The sequence below is a fragment of the Oryzias latipes genome, chromosome 11, assembly GCF_053564925.1.
Source record: "Oryzias latipes strain Hd-rR chromosome 11, Olatipes_Hd-rR_3.1".
Lineage (NCBI taxonomy): Eukaryota > Metazoa > Chordata > Actinopteri > Beloniformes > Adrianichthyidae > Oryzias > Oryzias latipes.
Window position 1 is genome coordinate 29,084,723 of NC_136247.1, and position 18,904 is coordinate 29,103,626.

Genomic DNA, 18,904 nt, shown 5'->3' on the forward strand with positions numbered 1-18,904 from the left:
ATGAACTCCTGCCGCTCTGCAGAAACTAGGTCCCAGAAAGCGGTCTTTGGATTTTGGAACTGGGAACGCTTTGGAACTAGATCAGAAGATTGGAGTGGGGCTTTAAGCACTTTGTGTTCATGTTGTGAGCTTTCTCGTTTGATTTAATAAATCTAGTTTTTGGGTGAATCTGGTAACGGTGCCTGGAACACAGAAATATTACCACAATCATCGTTTTTTCGTGGCGCCGTGAGAAGCCAACATGTGTTCTTATTGCTGCCATAAATCCCGTAGGTCACATGACAGCGGCGCATTAAAGTTCCCCCCCACGCCGAAGATTTACAGCGGTCTTCAGCGAGGGCCTGACCACAGCGGCGCTCACTAATCCACGCCGTGTTTAGCAGTGACCTGCTGTCCAGGAAGGTAGAGGAGCTCTGCGTCTTGTGTCAAACGTATGTGGCCCCTCTTTGACCATCCTGAAACAGGCCCCTCCCCTCTGCGTTTCAGTAGGTGAGCACACTTAACCATGCGGGGGCGGGGGGCTTGGTTTACTTTCAGGGTCATTTCACTGCCTCTACTTTTGAGCTTTATCTCGCTCAGGACCCGGCGGACGCTCCGGTCTTTGCAGAGAGCAGCTAGCGGTGCACGAGGAGTGTGTCGCACACAGCCAGTGACTCCAACCAAACTGTTTTGTCACAGTGTGGGGGGGTCAGCCGGTCCAAAACCACACGTCACACATTACAGAAAGGCTTAAAGCGTGGTGTCGTCTGTCTTTGGCCATGTAGACTGAGACCGCCACCATGTGACTAATGAGAAAACACGTTTCTGGGTTTATCCCACTGACTGTATCTGAGACCTGGACTGAGCGGGACGTCATCCAGAGAAAACGTCCAGCTCCTACCAAGTGAATTTGTTTTCTCACCCTTCGATGGGTCGAGTGGGAGGAGCTCCAGCATTTCCTGTGGCCTCAGCAACGGCTTGCAAATATAAAATACTACTTTTTCCCAAAAGATGCTATTATGTTTTATCCTGATTTCCATTTAATGGATCATTATTTGGGGAAAACTGCAGGAAAAAAGTGTCACTTCCCGGCCTAAACCTCGAGGAAAATGGATCTGTCCTTCTCTCAGCAAGTTTCTGAAATAAGAATTTGATATTTTTCATTTCAAATCTTACGACAAAAAAAGATGAAAGAGGCTGAAGTTCTTTCTTGTTCTGGTGCTTCTTTCACCCAAAGCATTGATGGCAGCATGTGAATCCTCTGCAATCACATGACCCTCTGCAGGTTAGCAAATTGCCCTGCGAGGACATCTATCTTGTCAGAATATTATGGGCTGTCTTCTCTTTATGTAACCATCACATGAGTGTGCAGCGGATCCATTTCCTGCTGCCTTCCCCGTCTTTTGGCCCAGTTTTCTGCTGCTGGAAGATCCAAACAAAAGAAGGGATGCGCTTGAATCTTTACGACAACCGCAAATCCCAGAGTGTCTGCAAACGTGGGGACAGCAGGAGGGTTTTATGGTGGGAGCGGGCTGCACCGACGGTAAAACTGCTTAAATAAACACTATGAGAGAGGGGTGGGGGGTGGGGGGGGGTCTATTCGGCCCTCTGGGAGAATGAAAGTAGAGGAAAAGGAAGCGGCTGGACACAGAGAGATGCTTCAGCGGGAGGAGAGAGGGAGCAGGAGCCAAAGACACGAAGGAGGAGGAGGAGGAGACAGACGACGGCAGTGAAGTTGGAGGTTTAAAGCCTCAGCAGATCCAGTGGTGAAGAACAAGCAGCAGCTTAGACTGCCGGGGGGGGGCTTTAACCCCATCTCACCCTCTGACAGGAAAACCTTTCAACCCCAAATCCACTCGTTTCCTGAGTCACTTCAGCCGCCGCCACGCGGATGTGCTGTCTGAGGAGCCGGCGTTGGGCCTTAACAGGGTGTGGGGGGGCTTTACAGCCTTTTAAAATCAACCGGCGTCTGAGAAAACCGACGGGCGTTTAACCCAAAGGTGATGCTGTCGAGTCTGAGCCTTTTATCCACCGCTTCACGCCGTCTGCTCTTCCCACACGGGAATGGAGCCACAAGGCGAGGAGTTTCCCACATTCTCCATGACCGCATGGCTTCTCTGGTTTATCATTCAGATCAACGGTTCATGTTTATGGTTTATGGTTATGGTTTATGTTCATGGTCACTGTGGAGCTTTCTGCATTGAACTTTCTTGTTTCCTTTGTTTTAATCTTGATATTAAATAAACCTGATGAACGACGACAGACTGCTTTTCTCGTTTGAGTGGCTCGGCAGAGACGCCGACGGTGCCGTCCTCACCGACAGTGAAACAAGCGTATGGCTGAACGCCATAAAGCCTTCAACCATTGTTTTCCTGTTTCTCTTTATTTATTCTTGTCTCTTCGCCATTTTTCCCGCTCATCTCCTACAGTTTTTCATCCATTTCAACCATTCATCTATTCAAATGTTCAGTTTTTTCCAGCTACGACTTTTAGTCCTTCAAATCCTTGAACTTTTCGAGATATTCCAGGATTTCTGCCTCCATTAAATCCATGGGGGATCCTTGGTGCAGAAACTCGCTGGTTCGATACCCGGCTCTGGCATTTTACACAAACATATCTTTGTTGGCATTGTGCTGTTTTCACTTTATTTAAGGTCAACTTTAATAATTTATTTATTTAAGTCTTTTTAAGCCAATTATTACGCTTTAGGTAATATAGCATTCAACCCTGCATTTTCTTAAATAAAATAAATAAATAAAAAATGAAAACTTTAAAACTAAATAAATGAAACAAATAATAAAAATAATAAAAATTCAAAAAAAAACAATTTTTTAAAACTGCATTTTCTTCTCCTTTTAGTTTATTCTAAATTTACAAGCTGAACATCAAATTAAAACAGAAACATCTCCTTTCTCCAACAGAAGTTACTGACTTCAAAAAATTAAAGCAGAAATTAAAACATTGCTAAAAATAGATTACAACATGTCACATAAATGGTGCTTACAGTCACTAAATGCCTTTTTTTTACTGAAGAGACTAATCAATCTATTTACACCAGTTTTCATAGAAAAACTCCAAATGAAAACCTGAATTCTGTCAAAAACCCTTTTCTATGCAGCAGTTTTTCTCTGAACAGAAGCTTTTACATCCAAATGGAAGCATCACAACATCACCTGTTCTGTCACCTGAGGAGACGGTGGCCTTCCAATAAAAAACAAATCAATTACAGATTACTTTCTCCAAACAAGAATGTTTACTGAAGAGTTTTTTTCAAAGATTTGCTCATAAAATGACCAACTTCTTCAGTGAAAGTTCATGTTTTATGTGAGGAAATGATCCACATTTTCCTCTAATTACTGCAGAAATGGAACTCAAATAAAACTTTTATTGTTTGCAGTTTTCCTCCTCTTGATTTGGTTTGTTGACACTCAAAGACACTTTGTGGTTTACGGTTGAAATGTTCGCACTTGTGTTAACGCGTCCGTGTGTGTTTGTGCATCCGTGCATCTGCGGATGCTGACGGTCGTTGTGGACCAAAGGTCAGCATCTCAGCTGTCACACTGAGTCCGTCAGCGGATCTGCTCCGTTCCACAGCATCACTGTGAGGTTTGAGGTCTGCTGAGGTGCATGTGCTGCCGCCGCCGCTGCCGCCGCTGACACCAAGGTCACGGAGCCAATAGGCCATGGAGAGTCACGGGGATGAAGAAACACGGCGGGGTGATGGAGGATAACCAGACCTCTCCAGTCTGTCTCTTGTTGGTCTGTGCTCCTCCTTTTTCACACCTGACACCTCCTCACCTGCTCGCTCGGCTGCTCTCTTGCCTTTGAGCGGCGCCGTCCGTTTCCCTCCCTCGCTCTGTGATGGACGGGTGGCGATGGCCGACTGAAGAACAACTGAACACTCAGCGTCCTCTGCCCGCATCTTTCACTCAAACTTCAAGGCATTTGAACTCCTTTCCATCCAGAACGTCTCTTCTTTCTGAAACATTTAGAGGTCGGAAAAAATGGGATCTTCATCTGACGCCTGGGTGTCTTTGCCTGGTGGGCAGTTTTTCTCTCCCTCCTATACCATACGGGTGTCGGACCGAGCACTCTGCCCTTTTTTTTTACATTCCATCATGTCTCTCTTCTTCCCTCCGGTCCAACAAAATAGGGTTAAAAATAGAATCAAGATAAATATAAATACCGTTTAGTCTAAATTACATAAGGGGTTTATTCAAATAAACCTCTGCTGTTGGACAAGTTAAAAAAAGGAGAAATGTGTACGATTATGATGGATCCTCAGGAAAGAAGGCATCACAGATACAAAGACACAACAATGCAACACGCAAAGCTGTTTATTGGGACAATGAAAGAGGAAGACTGCCTATTTTAAGGCTGTGTCACACGGCCGCTCCACGTTTTGTGCATATGTCACGGATGAAAACTGGTCATACGTGACTTTACGTGAAAATGGTTCTGCAGGTGAAATTTTCTCAGATGTGTCAGGAACGCACCACGTTAAAACCCATGAAGAAGGACAAATAAACCCCGCAAAAAAACACGTAAACCAACGTACAACATGAACCGTGTGATTATTGTGCTGTTTATATACAATTCATTAGTGACTCGTGCATCAATTACGTCATTTGAACATGACACGTATACATGATATAAAAGTTAGACATCGGTGGTTCATGCGTGAAAAGTTCGTTAGGAGAGACACCAATTTGTGTATGCATCTCGCAAAAAATCACGCACAATTGCGTAAGAAATTAGCGTCAGCTGTAACAAGGGGCAGTCCGGTTCTAACCCTGTATCTGTGATCTCTGTCACTGCATCGGAGGAATCAATCTTCAAGCCTCATTTAGATCCAATTGGCGGCGCAATCATCAAAGCTTTAATGAAGGTTGCAAATCCTGGCGAGGATCTTTGGCGACCTCCAAATGACGATGTGCGTTTGGTCGCCTTGAAGACCTTCTCCCCGATTCTTGCACCATTCGGCCTCATTAAACGGTGACATTTATGCAGCCAGCATAACGTGGAGTGATCATAATTAGCTCTTATCTCTAATTAAGGCACCTTCAGTGACTTTCTGATTGTTTGGTTTCGGCACGCCGCGTTAACGTTGGCGTGGAAAAAGCAAATCAGGGTTTTTCTGTTGATTATCTCATCAGAAACGAGCTTCCAACTTTTTAACCAAATAAACTGGGATCATTTGAGCGGTTCATTGAATGCATGGTAGTGCACGTTTACGTGCGCGCGCACACAGAGGAGTTCCTTAGAGGGAGAACACGGCTGCAAAGCCAGCAGTTAATTGAGACACACACTGTTTGTCTTGCACTGAATACTCAGACGCCATATTGATCCCCGGGCCTTGTTCACGTCACATTTGAATGAGTGTGATCAATTCTGTGCCGTCACTTTGATTGATCACCAATACACTGTCACAGTTATTGATTTGGGCTATGCTTAGAATAATGTCACCATCCTTAACGGGGGAAGGGTTGAGTCTAACCCTGCACGCTGCTGGTAAACGCGGTCCAATCAGCTCGCTCCTCTTTCACCTGGCCTCCCTGGTGGCTCCTGCTCCCCCCCGCCTGCACACACACCTCCTCCTCAGCCCCCCCATCTCTGCTCATTATTCCTCCTCCTTCAACTTCTTGACTTGTCATTTTTTTCTCCCAGATCTCCTCTGAGCATCTGTGAGTCGTCTCCCTCCATGGCTGCTCCTGCTCCAGCCGTCTCCTCACTCCATCCATCTCTGTCCCTCCTGCCTCCCTCCACTCCCCTCATCCATCTCTCCTGCTCCCGTATTTAGATCCTCTTAGCATTCCCTCCTCTCCTCCTGCTTGGGTGTCATGGCAGCCGGGTTCCTCCTCATCTCTTCACCCTATGGATTCAAATATGATGAAGGGGAATGTGTTCCTTTTATATTTAGGGAATCAAAACCTGAATTTAAAATCTAAGGCTGGTTGAGAATTACGCAGTTTATGAGCATCTTTCATAGTTTGTGCGCTAGTATTGCGTAAATGTTACTTAATTGTGATTTTTATGAGACGCATGGGCAATTTTGTGTCTTTCCACGACCGTTCCACGTATGTGTAACGGACTTTTTACGCATGAACCACCATATGCGGCGCACAGATCACGCTTAAATTACATAATTGACGCACAAATTACTAATTATGACACAAGAACAGGCAGACGGCTGGATCCAAATGCAGCAGGTTGATTAGCTTAGCTTAAAGTCAACAAAGCTAAATCAGGGTCGGGCAGGCTGGAGTCTAGAACCAGCAGAACCAGAGAAGAGACAGTCAGGATCCAGGCGACGGTCGGTGCAGGCGGAAGATCAGGTCCAGATATAACGCTCGGTACGGACGGCAGCGTAGTACAAATGATACTTTGCACTGAGTGAGGCTCAGTTCAGAGCTTAAGTTTGCTGTGGTTGATTGGGTGAAATGAGAGTCAGGTGTGTGACATGCAGAAAGTGTGCGCTGGGGTTGCTGGGAGATGAAGTGAGGTCAGAACTTTGGAGACAGTTCCTGCCGGTGACCAGAGGGGGAGACAGAGCTCGGACTTCTGCCAAATGAACTGTTTATAAACAGCGCCATAATCACGCACGGACGGTTCACGTTCTGCGTTGGTTTACGTGTTCTTTGTGTGGTTTTTTGTACTTCTTCCATGGTTTTAACGTGGTTCATTCATGGTACGTCTGTGAAAATTTCACGTAAAGACCACAGCTCTTCAGGCTTTTTCCATGCAAACTGGTCGTAGTGGCTGTGGGACACAGCCTTCTGTCCATCCAGACCTGAGAGACAGAACAAGACTGCGGTCCGGTCAGTGATTGCAGACGTCTCTCCTCTCTCTACTCTTTTATTCTGAAATGAACCCCATTGCAAACGTGTCATAGGGAAACCATCAGTGCTTTTGTTTCTGACCAAGCTTGAAGGGATGCAATCTGTTTTTTTTTTCCTGGTCAGGCGGCTTCATAACCCCAACACTTTGGTTCTGGACTTTAACGGTTTGAACTAAACTGAAATTTAAAAAGGAATCTGGATCAGAATTCACAGAGAAACACTGAAGTAGATCAGAAGTCTGTTCAACTCTTTTCTAAAAGACTATATTTTTTTACACTGGGCGCTCCTCCTCCTCCTCCTCTTTTCTTCTGCTGTTCCATTTCTCACTTTCCTCCTTTCCCCCTCTTCGCACGAAAGGCCCAATTAGAGAACATCCCATGTTCCGTCTGTGCTTGACCACAGCTTTCTCCAGGGCTGCTAATTAAACTCAACTCAACTTCTGTCTCCTCATTTCTGCACTGCCACCTCTCTCTCTCTCTCTCTCTGTCCTCTCCCTTTCTCTCTCCCTCTCTCTCCCTCCTCTCCTCTCTCTCTCTCCCTCCTCTCCTCTCTCTCTCCTCTCCCTCCATCCCTTCCTGCAGGAACCTTTTTTCCGTTTCTCCTGCTTTCGCAGCTCTCGCTCTCCTCGCCCTCTTTTGTCACGGTGGAGGTTTGATATTCACACTGGGACAGCCTTCAGAGTCAATCTGTGCAAAGCTGCAGACTTGTTCTGCTCGTCTGCCGGTGTTAACCGTGCACTCTGTGACCTGCCAGACTCCCTGACAGAGCTGCTCATCTCTAACGAGGCTCCTCCAGAACCGCCGCTGAGCCTGCCGACACCGACAGGCAGACCCGTTACCGGACCCGTTACAGGGCCGGTCATCTGCTGGGAGCCCCCCCTCTTCTCCCCGTTTTTCTTCTCGGCTCCACCCTCACCTGTCACACCTCTGTGGTCAAAGCGGCGCTCCGTTTTGGCGGTCAAACCCAATAAACGTTTGTTGTTGCTGCCGTTCTGTCCAAGAATGTTCCAGCATTGTCCTTTCAGCACAAACGGTCTGCCTGTGGCTTCCTCCACAGCTGATCTTTGCAGCCTTTTGTTCCATCGCTGCCAAAACCATCACACTTCTGCTGGTTTTTATCCTTTGCTTTTCAAATCAGAACAAAACTCCTGTCGCCATTCTCACTTAAAAACAGACGTGAACTCTTTTATTCCTTGATCTGATTGATCTGCTGCACAGAACGTCAAATGTTCAGGGACAATACCTGTTTATTCATCCTTTATCCATAAAAAAGGCCCAAAGAAAAGACGAGTCTGCCGCAGGGACACCGGTTGTCAAGGTGGGGGTCAGGCCTTTTTAATGTCAAAAATAAATGTGCACATTCAGGGAATGAATAAAAAATCATAAAAGCTCAGTTTTCAGGCATAAATCTCATTGAAGTTGTTTAATTCCTCTCTTCTTAATATCAATGAAAATCTTTAGTGAGTGATTTAAAATAGAGATCAATAATATGTGACGGTCCTGGGCTGGTCCTGTTGGGTCCAGAAGAACCGGGTGGGGGTGGGGGGGTGGGGGTGGGGGGGGGCAGAACTTATGCCAGTGCCCAGAAGCTCTTTTCTGTGAACATTAATCAAAGCTGTTCTAGTCCGGACTGAAAACTTTAGTGGAGCCGGAAGATTTTCCTCTTTTAATGCTGTTTCACCTTTTTTTAATTTCTATTGATTGGGTTCATTTTATGTTTTTATAAAAAAATGTGCATTAATTGTAACATGAAACAACTGAAGCTGCCCATTTCTAACAGCATGATGTGCATTTAAAGTAACTATATTCTGCTTTACTTAATCCTTTAGAGGAAACTATTATTGAGGTATTTTCACAGCTTATTTTTCTACCCGGAAGTAAGACGACTCGATCTCTGAGGCTCCGCCTTTCACTCCGCCCATTACATGATGTCATCCTAAAGCCGGCCTTAGCGTCTCTTTCACCCGAAAGCATCTGAACTTTTGCAAAGATGGATGTTCATATAAAAAGAACGCGTTTAGCCGATCACCGCTAGCTCTACGGAGAAAGTGGGCGTGTCTGTTAGCCTGGGGGCGGGGCTGGCGGCACGGACTCTGTTCCTCATTCCTTAGCATCTGAAAGCCTATTGATGCAAATATGCATCAAAGCATTTTGGCTCCAAAATGACCTTCATGCAGAATCTTCATCAAAGCAAAAAGCCTTTGTTTATAGCTGGAAAACCGTCAGCAGTCAGGAAATAATCTGCAAAATATCAAGTTCTAAGCTGCAGCATCATCATTCTATATGTGCCTCAGTGGATTTGGAATAAACCTTCATACAGTTTATTCATAATGGAGAAATATGAAATAGTAGGCAGACTGCAGAAAAACACAGACTAAATATGAATGTGAAGCAGAGGATGTGCAGGAAAAGGAGTTTTTATGGAGAGAAAACGGCAAACAAAGGTCATCCTTAGGAAATCCTTCATCGGCTGATCTGAAGCCAGAAACGACAAACGGAGACTAAGGAGTCTAGGGCTGCACCATTAGAGTAAAGTCACAATATGTGACATTAGTGACCCGTGTTGCAATGAGGATTTCACTTGTAGCAAATAGCAAAACAACTAACAGAGTTTGGGACTAACAGTTTAATTTAAATAAGAGTTAACCTTCGTCTACATAGGAGGCCAACCTCTAACACAAAACGGCTCCGTCTGATTGGTCAAATGCATGAATGGATTTATTGGATTTATTAAATACTTTCAGCTGCTATAATATTGTTTAAGCACATTTAAGGTAACCATTTATTGCGATTGTCACCGTCATTTGTGATATGTGTATCGCACAGCTTGATACCGCGATGACGTTTCTGCCCAAAAGAGACGTTTGCTTGATAAAAATAACACGGAGGCTTTCAGAAAGATGGAGGGTCTTCTCATCATTCTTGGCTGAGGAATCATAGACGTTTCCTAAATCTGATCATCCAATCATTTTTCCGGCTTCATGGCGATGCTCCGCCTCCGATGCTCCGCCTCCGATGCTCGGTAGGTCATCAGCTCTCCGATGGATGGATGGATGCTCCCAAGTCTCACTTTGGCATCCTTTGACTTTTGTTTTGGAGATGCCACCTCCTCCTTTCTTCAATCTCTGGCTCCTGAAGCAAAACTAATCCCAACTAAACTCCCAGGATTCCTCCCATCTCCACTCCTCCTCCTCCCCCCCCGCCCCCGTGCTGTCATTCCTGAAGTGGCACTAATCCTCCCCCCTTCTCTCTTTTTCATCTCCCCTTTCCTCCCGTTGGTGTTTTTATGATCTGTCTCTACCAGACCAAAACTAATCTCCCTCCTCTTCAGTACCCCCCCCTCCTGTTCCCACTCAGGGTCCCCCCTCTCCTCCTCCTGACAGCACCTCAGACCATAAACGTTCTCCTCCTGCAGCTTTTTGAACGGAGGCGAAAGGATGTTCTGCTCCTCCTGCAACCATCAAACACAGATCGCCTCGTCTGAACCTTTGTGTCCTGGAGCAGCACGGGAAGGAGGAAGGTGTTCCTCCTAATGGTCTTCCTCCACCTCGCAAACAGCAGCCGGTGGGATTTTCCCAAACGTTTCTGCAGCCTGTCTGGGTTCAGACGTCTCATTCCCGTCTTCATGAGAACTGACATGTACACAGCAGACGGCAAATCTCACAAGCACTCCCGACTTTGCAGTTCAAAAGCTCCGTAATTCCAGCTAACTGTCAGAGTCCGGCGGGCGGAGTGGACTGTGGAGGAGCGTGGAGCTGTCAGCTTTCCTTTCCAGCTCTGCTACCAACGCGTGGATCTGCCTCAGCTGCATAATTACAGAGTTAGCAGAGCCTTTTGCAGGTCCTCAGCTGCTGACAGCATATGAAAGGAGCCAATTAAGCAATTATCTTTAAAGGTGGAGACTCATTCAGAAGCTCTAAGGAGGAGACCACAGCGCCCAACGGCTCCTCCAGGAAGACACCACAGCGCCCGACGGCTCCTCCAGGAGGAGACCACACAGGAGGACACCACAGCACCCGACGGCTCCTCCAGGAGGAGACCACAGCGCCCGACGGCTCCTCCAGGAGGAGACCACACAGGAGGACACCACAGCGCCCGACGGCTCCTCCAGGAGGAGACCACAGCGCCCGACGGTTCCTCCAGGAGGAGACCACAGCGCCCGACGGCTCCTCCAGGAGGAGACCACAGCGCCCGACGGCTCCTCCAGGAGGAGACCACAGCGCCCGACGGCTCCTCCAGGAGGAGACCACAGCGCCCGACGGCTCCTCCAGGAGGAGACCACAGCGCCCGACGGCTCCTCCAGGAGGAGACCACAGCGCCCGACGGCTCCTCCAGGGGGAGACCACAGCGCCCGACGGCTCCTCCAGGAGGAGACCACAGCGCCCGACGGCTCCTCCAGGAGGAGACCACAGCGCCCGACGGCTCCTCCAGGAGGAGACCACAGCGCCCGACGGCTCCTCCAGGAAGACACCACAGCGCCCGACGGCTCCTCCAGGAGGAGACCACAGCGCCCGACGGCTCCTCCAGGAGGAGACCACAGCGCCCGACGGCTCCTCCAGGAGGACACCACAGCGCCCGACGGCTCCTCCAGGAGGAGACCACAGCGCCCGACGGCTCCTCCAGGAAGACACCACAGCGCCCGACGGCTCCTCCAGGAGGAGACCACAGCGCCCGACGGCTCCTCCAGGAGGAGACCACAGCGCCCGACGGCTCCTCCAGGAAGACACCACAGCGCCCGACGGCTCCTCCAGGAGGAGACCACAGCGCCCGACGGCTCCTCCAGGAGGAGACCACAGCGCCCGACGGCTCCTCCAGGAGGAGACCACAGCGCCCGACGGCTCCTCCAGGAGGACACCACAGCGCCCGACGGCTCCTCCAGGGGGAGACCACAGCGCCCGACGGCTCCTCCAGGAGGAGACCACAGCGCCCGACGGCTCCTCCAGGAGGAGACCACAGCGCCCGACGGCTCCTCCAGGAGGGGACCACAGCGCCCGACGGCTCCTCCAGGAGGAGACCACAGCGCCCGACGGCTCCTCCAGGAAGACACCACAGCGCCCGACGGCTCCTCCAGGAGGAGACCACAGCGCCCGACGGCTCCTCCAGGAGGAGACCACAGCGCCCGACGGCTCCTCCAGGAAGACACCACAGCGCCCGACGGCTCCTCCAGGAAGACACCACAGCGCCCGACGGCTCCTCCAGGAGGAGACCACAGCGCCCGACGGCTCCTCCAGGAAGACACCACAGCGCCCAACGGCTCCTCCAGGAGGAGACCACAGCGCCCGACGGCTCCTCCAGGAGGAGACCACAGCGCCCGACGGCTCCTCCAGGAGGAGACCACAGCGCCCGACGGCTCCTCCAGGAAGACACCACAGCGCCCAACGGCTCCTCCAGGAGGAGACCACAGCGCCCGACGGCTCCTCCAGGAGGAGACCACAGCGCCTGACGGCTCCTCCAGGAGGAGACCACGCAGGAGGACACCACAGCGCCCGACGGCTCCTCCAGGAGGAGACCACAGCGCCCGACGGCTCCTCCAGGAGGAGACCACAGCGCCCGACGGCTCCTCCAGGAGGAGACCACAGCGCCTGACGGCTCCTCCAGGAAGACACCACAGCGCCCGACGGCTCCTCCAGGAGGAGACCACAGCGCCTGACGGCTCCTCCAGGAAGACACCACAGCGCCCGACGGCTCTTCCAGGGGGAGACCACAGCGCCCGACGGCTCCTCCAGGAGGAGACCACAGCGCCCGACGGCTCCTCCAGGAGGAGACCACAGCGCCCGACGGCTCCTCCAGGAGGAGACCACAGCGCCCGACGGCTCCTCCAGGAGGAGACCACAGCGCCCGACGGCTCCTCCAGGAGGAGACCACAGCGCCCGACGGCTCCTCCAGGAAGACACCACAGCGCCCGACGGCTCCTCCAGGAGGAGACCACAGCGCCCGACGGCTCCTCCAGGAAGACACCACAGCGCCCGACGGCTCCTCCAGGAGGAGACCACACAGGAGGACACCACAGCACCCGACGGCTCCTCCAGGAGGAGACCACAGCGCCCGACGGCTCCTCCAGGAGGACACCCCACAGGAGGACACCACAGCGCCTGACGGCTCCTCCAGGAGGAGACCACAGCGCCCGACGGTTCCTCCAGGAGGAGACCACAGCGCCCGACGGCTCCTCCAGGAGGAGACCACAGCGCCCGACGGCTCCTCCAGGAGGAGACCACAGCGCCCGACGGCTCCTCCAGGAGGAGACCACAGCGCCCGACGGCTCCTCCAGGAGGAGACCACAGCGCCTGACGGCTCCTCCAGGAGGAGACCACGCAGGAGGACACCACAGCGCCCTACGGCTCCTCCAGGAAGAAACCACAGCGCCCGACGGCTCCTCCAGGAGGAGACCACAGCGCCCGACGGCTCCTCCAGGAGGAGACCACAGCGCCCGACGGCTCCCCCAGGAGGAGACCACAGCGCCCGACGGCTCCTCCAGGAGGAGACCACAGCGCCCGACGGCTCCTCCAGGAGGAGACCACAGCGCCCGACGGCTCCTCCAGGAGGAGACCACAGCGCCCGACGGCTCCTCCAGGAAGACGCCACAGCGCCCGACGGCTCCTCCAGGGGGAGACCACAGCGCCCGACGGCTCCTCCAGGAGGAGACCACAGCGCCCGACGGCTCCTCCAGGAGGAGACCACAGCGCCTGACGGCTCCTCCAGGAAGACACCACAGCGCCCGACGGCTCCTCCAGGGGGAGACCACAGCGCCCGACGGCTCCTCCAGGAGGAGACCACAGCGCCCGACGGCTCCTCCAGGAGGAGACCACAGCGCCCGACGGCTCCTCCAGGAGGAGACCACAGCGCCCGACGGCTCCTCCAGGAGGAGACCACAGCGCCCGACGGCTCCTCCAGGAAGACACCACAGCGCCCGACGGCTCCTCCAGGAGGAGACCACAGCGCCCGACGGCTCCTCCAGGAGGAGACCACAGCGCCCGACGGCTCCTCCAGGAGGAGACCACAGCGCCCGACGGCTCCTCCAGGAGGAGACCACAGCGCCCGACGGCTCCTCCAGGAAGACACCACAGCGCCCGACGGCTCCTCCAGGAGGAGACCACAGCGCCCGACGGCTCCTCCAGGAGGAGACCACAGCGCCTGACGGCTCCTCCAGGGGGAGACCACAGCGCCCGACGGCTCCTCCAGGAGGAGACCACAGCGCCCGACGGCTCCTCCAGGAGGAGACCACAGCGCCCGACGGCTCCTCCAGGAGGAGACCACAGCGCCTGACGGCTCCTCCAGGAAGACACCACAGCGCCCGACGGCTCCTCCAGGAGGAGACCACAGCGCCTGACGGCTCCTCCAGGAAGACACCACAGCGCCCGACGGCTCTTCCAGGGGGAGACCACAGCGCCCGACGGCTCCTCCAGGAGGAGACCACAGCGCCCGACGGCTCCTCCAGGAGGAGACCACAGCGCCCGACGGCTCCTCCAGGAGGAGACCACAGCGCCCGACGGCTCCTCCAGGAGGAGACCACAGCGCCCGACGGCTCCTCCAGGAGGAGACCACAGCGCCCGACGGCTCCTCCAGGAAGACACCACAGCGCCCGACGGCTCCTCCAGGAGGAGACCACAGCGCCCGACGGCTCCTCCAGGAAGACACCACAGCGCCCGACGGCTCCTCCAGGAGGAGACCACACAGGAGGACACCACAGCACCCGACGGCTCCTCCAGGAGGAGACCACAGCGCCCGACGGCTCCTCCAGGAGGACACCCCACAGGAGGACACCACAGCGCCTGACGGCTCCTCCAGGAGGAGACCACAGCGCCCGACGGTTCCTCCAGGAGGAGACCACAGCGCCCGACGGCTCCTCCAGGAGGAGACCACAGCGCCCGACGGCTCCTCCAGGAGGAGACCACAGCGCCCGACGGCTCCTCCAGGAGGAGACCACAGCGCCCGACGGCTCCTCCAGGAGGAGACCACACAGGAGGACACCACAGCGCCCTACGGCTCCTCCAGGAAGAAACCACAGCGCCCGACGGCTCCTCCAGGAGGAGACCACAGCGCCCGACGGCTCCTCCAGGAGGAGACCACAGCGCCCGACGGCTCCTCCAGGAGGAGACCACAGCGCCCGACGGCTCCTCCAGGAGGAGACCACAGCGCCCGACGGCTCCTCCAGGAAGACACCACAGCGCCCGACGGCTCCTCCAGGGGGAGACCACAGCGCCCGACGGCTCCTCCAGGAGGAGACCACAGCGCCCGACGGCTCCTCCAGGAGGAGACCACAGCGCCTGACGGCTCCTCCAGGAAGACACCACAGCGCCCGACGGCTCCTCCAGGGGGAGACCACAGCGCCCGACGGCTCCTCCAGGAGGAGACCACAGCGCCCGACGGCTCCTCCAGGAGGAGACCACAGCGCCCGACGGCTCCTCCAGGAGGAGACCACAGCGCCCGACGGCTCCTCCAGGAGGAGACCACAGCGCCCGACGGCTCCTCCAGGAAGACACCACAGCGCCCGACGGCTCCTCCAGGAGGAGACCACAGCGCCCGACGGCTCCTCCAGGAGGAGACCACAGCGCCCGACGGCTCCTCCAGGAGGAGACCACACAGGAGGACACCACAGCGCCCGACGGCTCCTCCAGGAGGAGACCACAGCGCCCGACGGCTCCTCCAGGAGGACACCCCACAGGAGGACACCACAGCGCCCGACGGCTCCTCCAGGAGGAGACCACAGCGCCCGACGGCTCCTCCAGGAGGAGACCACAGCGCCCGACGGCTCCTCCAGGAGGAGACCACAGCGCCCGACGGCTCCTCCAGGAGGAGACCACAGCGCCCGACGGCTCCTCCAGGAGGAGACCACAGCGCCCGACGGCTCCTCCAGGAGGAGACCACAGCGCCCGACGGCTCCTCCAGGAGGAGACCACAGCGCCTGACGGCTCCTCCAGGAGGAGACCACACAGGAGGACACCACAGCGCCCTACGGCTCCTCCAGGAAGAAACCACAGCGCCCGACGGCTCCTCCAGGAGGACACCACAGCGCCCGACGGCTCCTCCAGGGGGACACCACAGCGCCCGACGGCTCCTCCAGGAGGAGACCACAGCGCCCGACGGCTCCTCCAGGAGGAGACCACAGCGCCCGACGGCTCCTCCAGGAAGACACCACAGCGCCCGACGGCTCCTCCAGGAGGAGACCACAGCGCCCGACGGCTCCTCCATGAAGACACCACAGCGCCCGACGGCTCCTCCAGGAGGAGACCACAGCGCCCGACGGCTCCTCCAGGAGGAGACCACAGCGCCCGACGGCTCCTCCAGGAAGACACCACAGCGCCCGACGGCTCCTCCAGGAAGACACCACAGCGCCCGACGGCTCCTCCAGGAGGAGACCACAGCGCCCGACGGCTCCTCCAGGAGGACACCCCACAGGAGGACACCACAGCGCCCGACGGCTCCTCCAGGAGGAGACCACAGCGCTCGACGGCTCCTCCAGGAGGAGACCACAGCGCCCGACGGCTCCTCCAGGAGGAGACCACAGCGCCCGACGGCTCCTCCAGGAAGACACCACAGCGCCCAACGGCTCCTCCAGGAGGAGACCACAGCGCCCGACGGCTCCTCCAGGAGGACACCCCACAGGAGGACACCACAGCGCCCGACGGCTCCTCCAGGAGGAGACCACAGCGCCCGACGGCTCCTCCAGGAAGACACCACAGCGCCCGACGGCTCCTCCAGGGGGAGACCACAGCGCCCGACGGCTCCTCCAGGAGGAGACCACAGCGCCCGACGGCTCCTCCAGGAGGAGACCACAGCGCCTGACGGCTCCTCCAGGAAGACACCACAGCGCCCGACGGCTCCTCCAGGAGGAGACCACAGCGCCTGACGGCTCCTCCAGGAAGACACCACAGCGCCCGACGGCTCCTCCAGGAGGAGACCACAGCGCCCGACGGCTCCTCCAGGAGGACACCACAGCGCCCGACGGCTCCTCCAGGAGGACACCACAGCGCCCGACGGCTCCTCCAGGAGGAGACCACAGCGCCCGACGGCTCCTCCAGGAGGAGACCACAGCGCCCGACGGCTCCTCCAGGAGGAGACCACAGCGCCCGACGGCTCCTCCAGGAAGACACCACAGCGCCCGACGGCTCCTCCAGGAGGAGACCACAGCGCCCGACGGCTCCTCCAGGAAGACACCACAGCGCCCGACGGCTCCTCCAGGAGGAGACCACACAGGAGGACACCACAGCGCCCGACGGCTCCTCCAGGAGGAGACCACAGCGCCCGACGGCTCCTCCAGGAGGAGACCACACAGGAGGACACCACAGCGCCCGACGGCTCCTCCAGGAGGAGACCACACAGGAGGACACCACAGCGCCCGACGGCTCCTCCAGGAGGAGACCACAGCGCCCGACGGCTCCTCCAGGAGGAGACCACAGCGCCCGACGGCTCCTCCAGGAGGAGACCACAGCGCCCGACGGCTCCTCCAGGAGGAGACCACAGCGCCCGACGGCTCCTCCAGGAGGAGACCACAGCGCCTGACGGCTCCTCCAGGAGGAGACCACACAGGAGGACACCACAGCGCCCTACGGCTCCTCCAGGAAGAAACCACAGCGCCCGACGGCTCCTCCAGGAGGAGACCACAGCGCCCGACGGCTCCTCCAGGAGGAGACCACAGCGCCCGACGGCTCCTCCAGGAGGAGACCACAGCGCCCGACGGCTCCTCCAGGAGGAGACCACAGCGCCCGACGGCTCCTCCAGGAGGAGACCACAGCGCCCGACGGCTCCTCCAGGAAGACACCACAGCGCCCGACGGCTCCTCCAGGAGGAGACCACAGCGCCCGACGGCTCCTCCAGGAGGAGACCACAGCGCCCGACGGCTCCTCCAGGAGGAGACCACAGCGCCCGACGGCTCCTCCAGGAGGAGACCACAGCGCCCGACGGCTCCTCCAGGAGGAGACCACAGCGCCCGACGGCTCCTCCAGGAGGAGACCACAGCGCCCGACGGCTCCTCCAGGAGGAGACCACACAGGAGGACACCACAGCGCCTGACGGCTCCTCCAGGAGGAGACCACAGCGCCCGACGGTTCCTCCAGGAGGAGACCACAGCGCCCGACGGCTCCTCCAGGAGGAGACCACAGCGCCCGACGGCTCCTCCAGGAGGAGACCACAGCGCCCGACGGCTCCTCCAGGAGGAGACCACACAGGAGGACACCACAGCGCCCTACGGCTCCTCCAGGAAGAAACCACAGCGCCCGACGGCTCTTCCAGGAGGAGACCACTGCGCCCGACGGCTCCTCCAGGAGGAGACCACAGCGCCCGACGGCTCCTCCAGGAGGAGACCACAGCGCCCGACGGCTCCTCCAGGAGGAGACCACAGCGCCCGACGGTTCCTCCAGGAGGAGACCACAGCGCCTGACGGCTCCTCCAGGAGGAGACCACACAGGAGGACACCACAGCGCCCTACGGCTCCTCCAGGAAGAAACCACAGCGCCCGACGGCTCCTCCAGGAGGAGACCACAGCGCCCGACGGCTCCTCCAGGAGGAGACCACAGCGCCCGACGGCTCCTCCAGGAGGAGACCACAGCGCCCGACGGCTCCTCCAGGAGGAGACCACAGCGCCCGACGGCTCCTCCAGGAGGAGACCACAGCGCCCGACGGCTCCTCCAGGAGGAGACCACAGCGCCCGACGGCTCCTCCAGGAGGAGACCACAGCGCCCGACGGCTCCTCCAGGAGGAGACCACACAGGAGGACACCACAGCGCCTGACGGCTCCTCCAGGAGGAGACCACAGCGCCCGACGGTTCCTCCAGGAGGAGACCACAGCGCCCGACGGCTCCTCCAGGAGGAGACCACAGCGCCCGACGGCTCCTCCAGGAGGAGACCACAGCGCCCGACGGCTCTTCCAGGAGGAGACCACTGCGCCCGACGGCTCCTCCAGGAGGAGACCACAGCGCCCGACGGCTCCTCCAGGAGGAGACCACAGCGCCCGACGGCTCCTCCAGGAGGAGACCACAGCGCCCGACGGTTCCTCCAGGAGGAGACCACAGCGCCTGACGGCTCCTCCAGGAGGAGACCACACAGGAGGACACCACAGCGCCCTACGGCTCCTCCAGGAAGAAACCACAG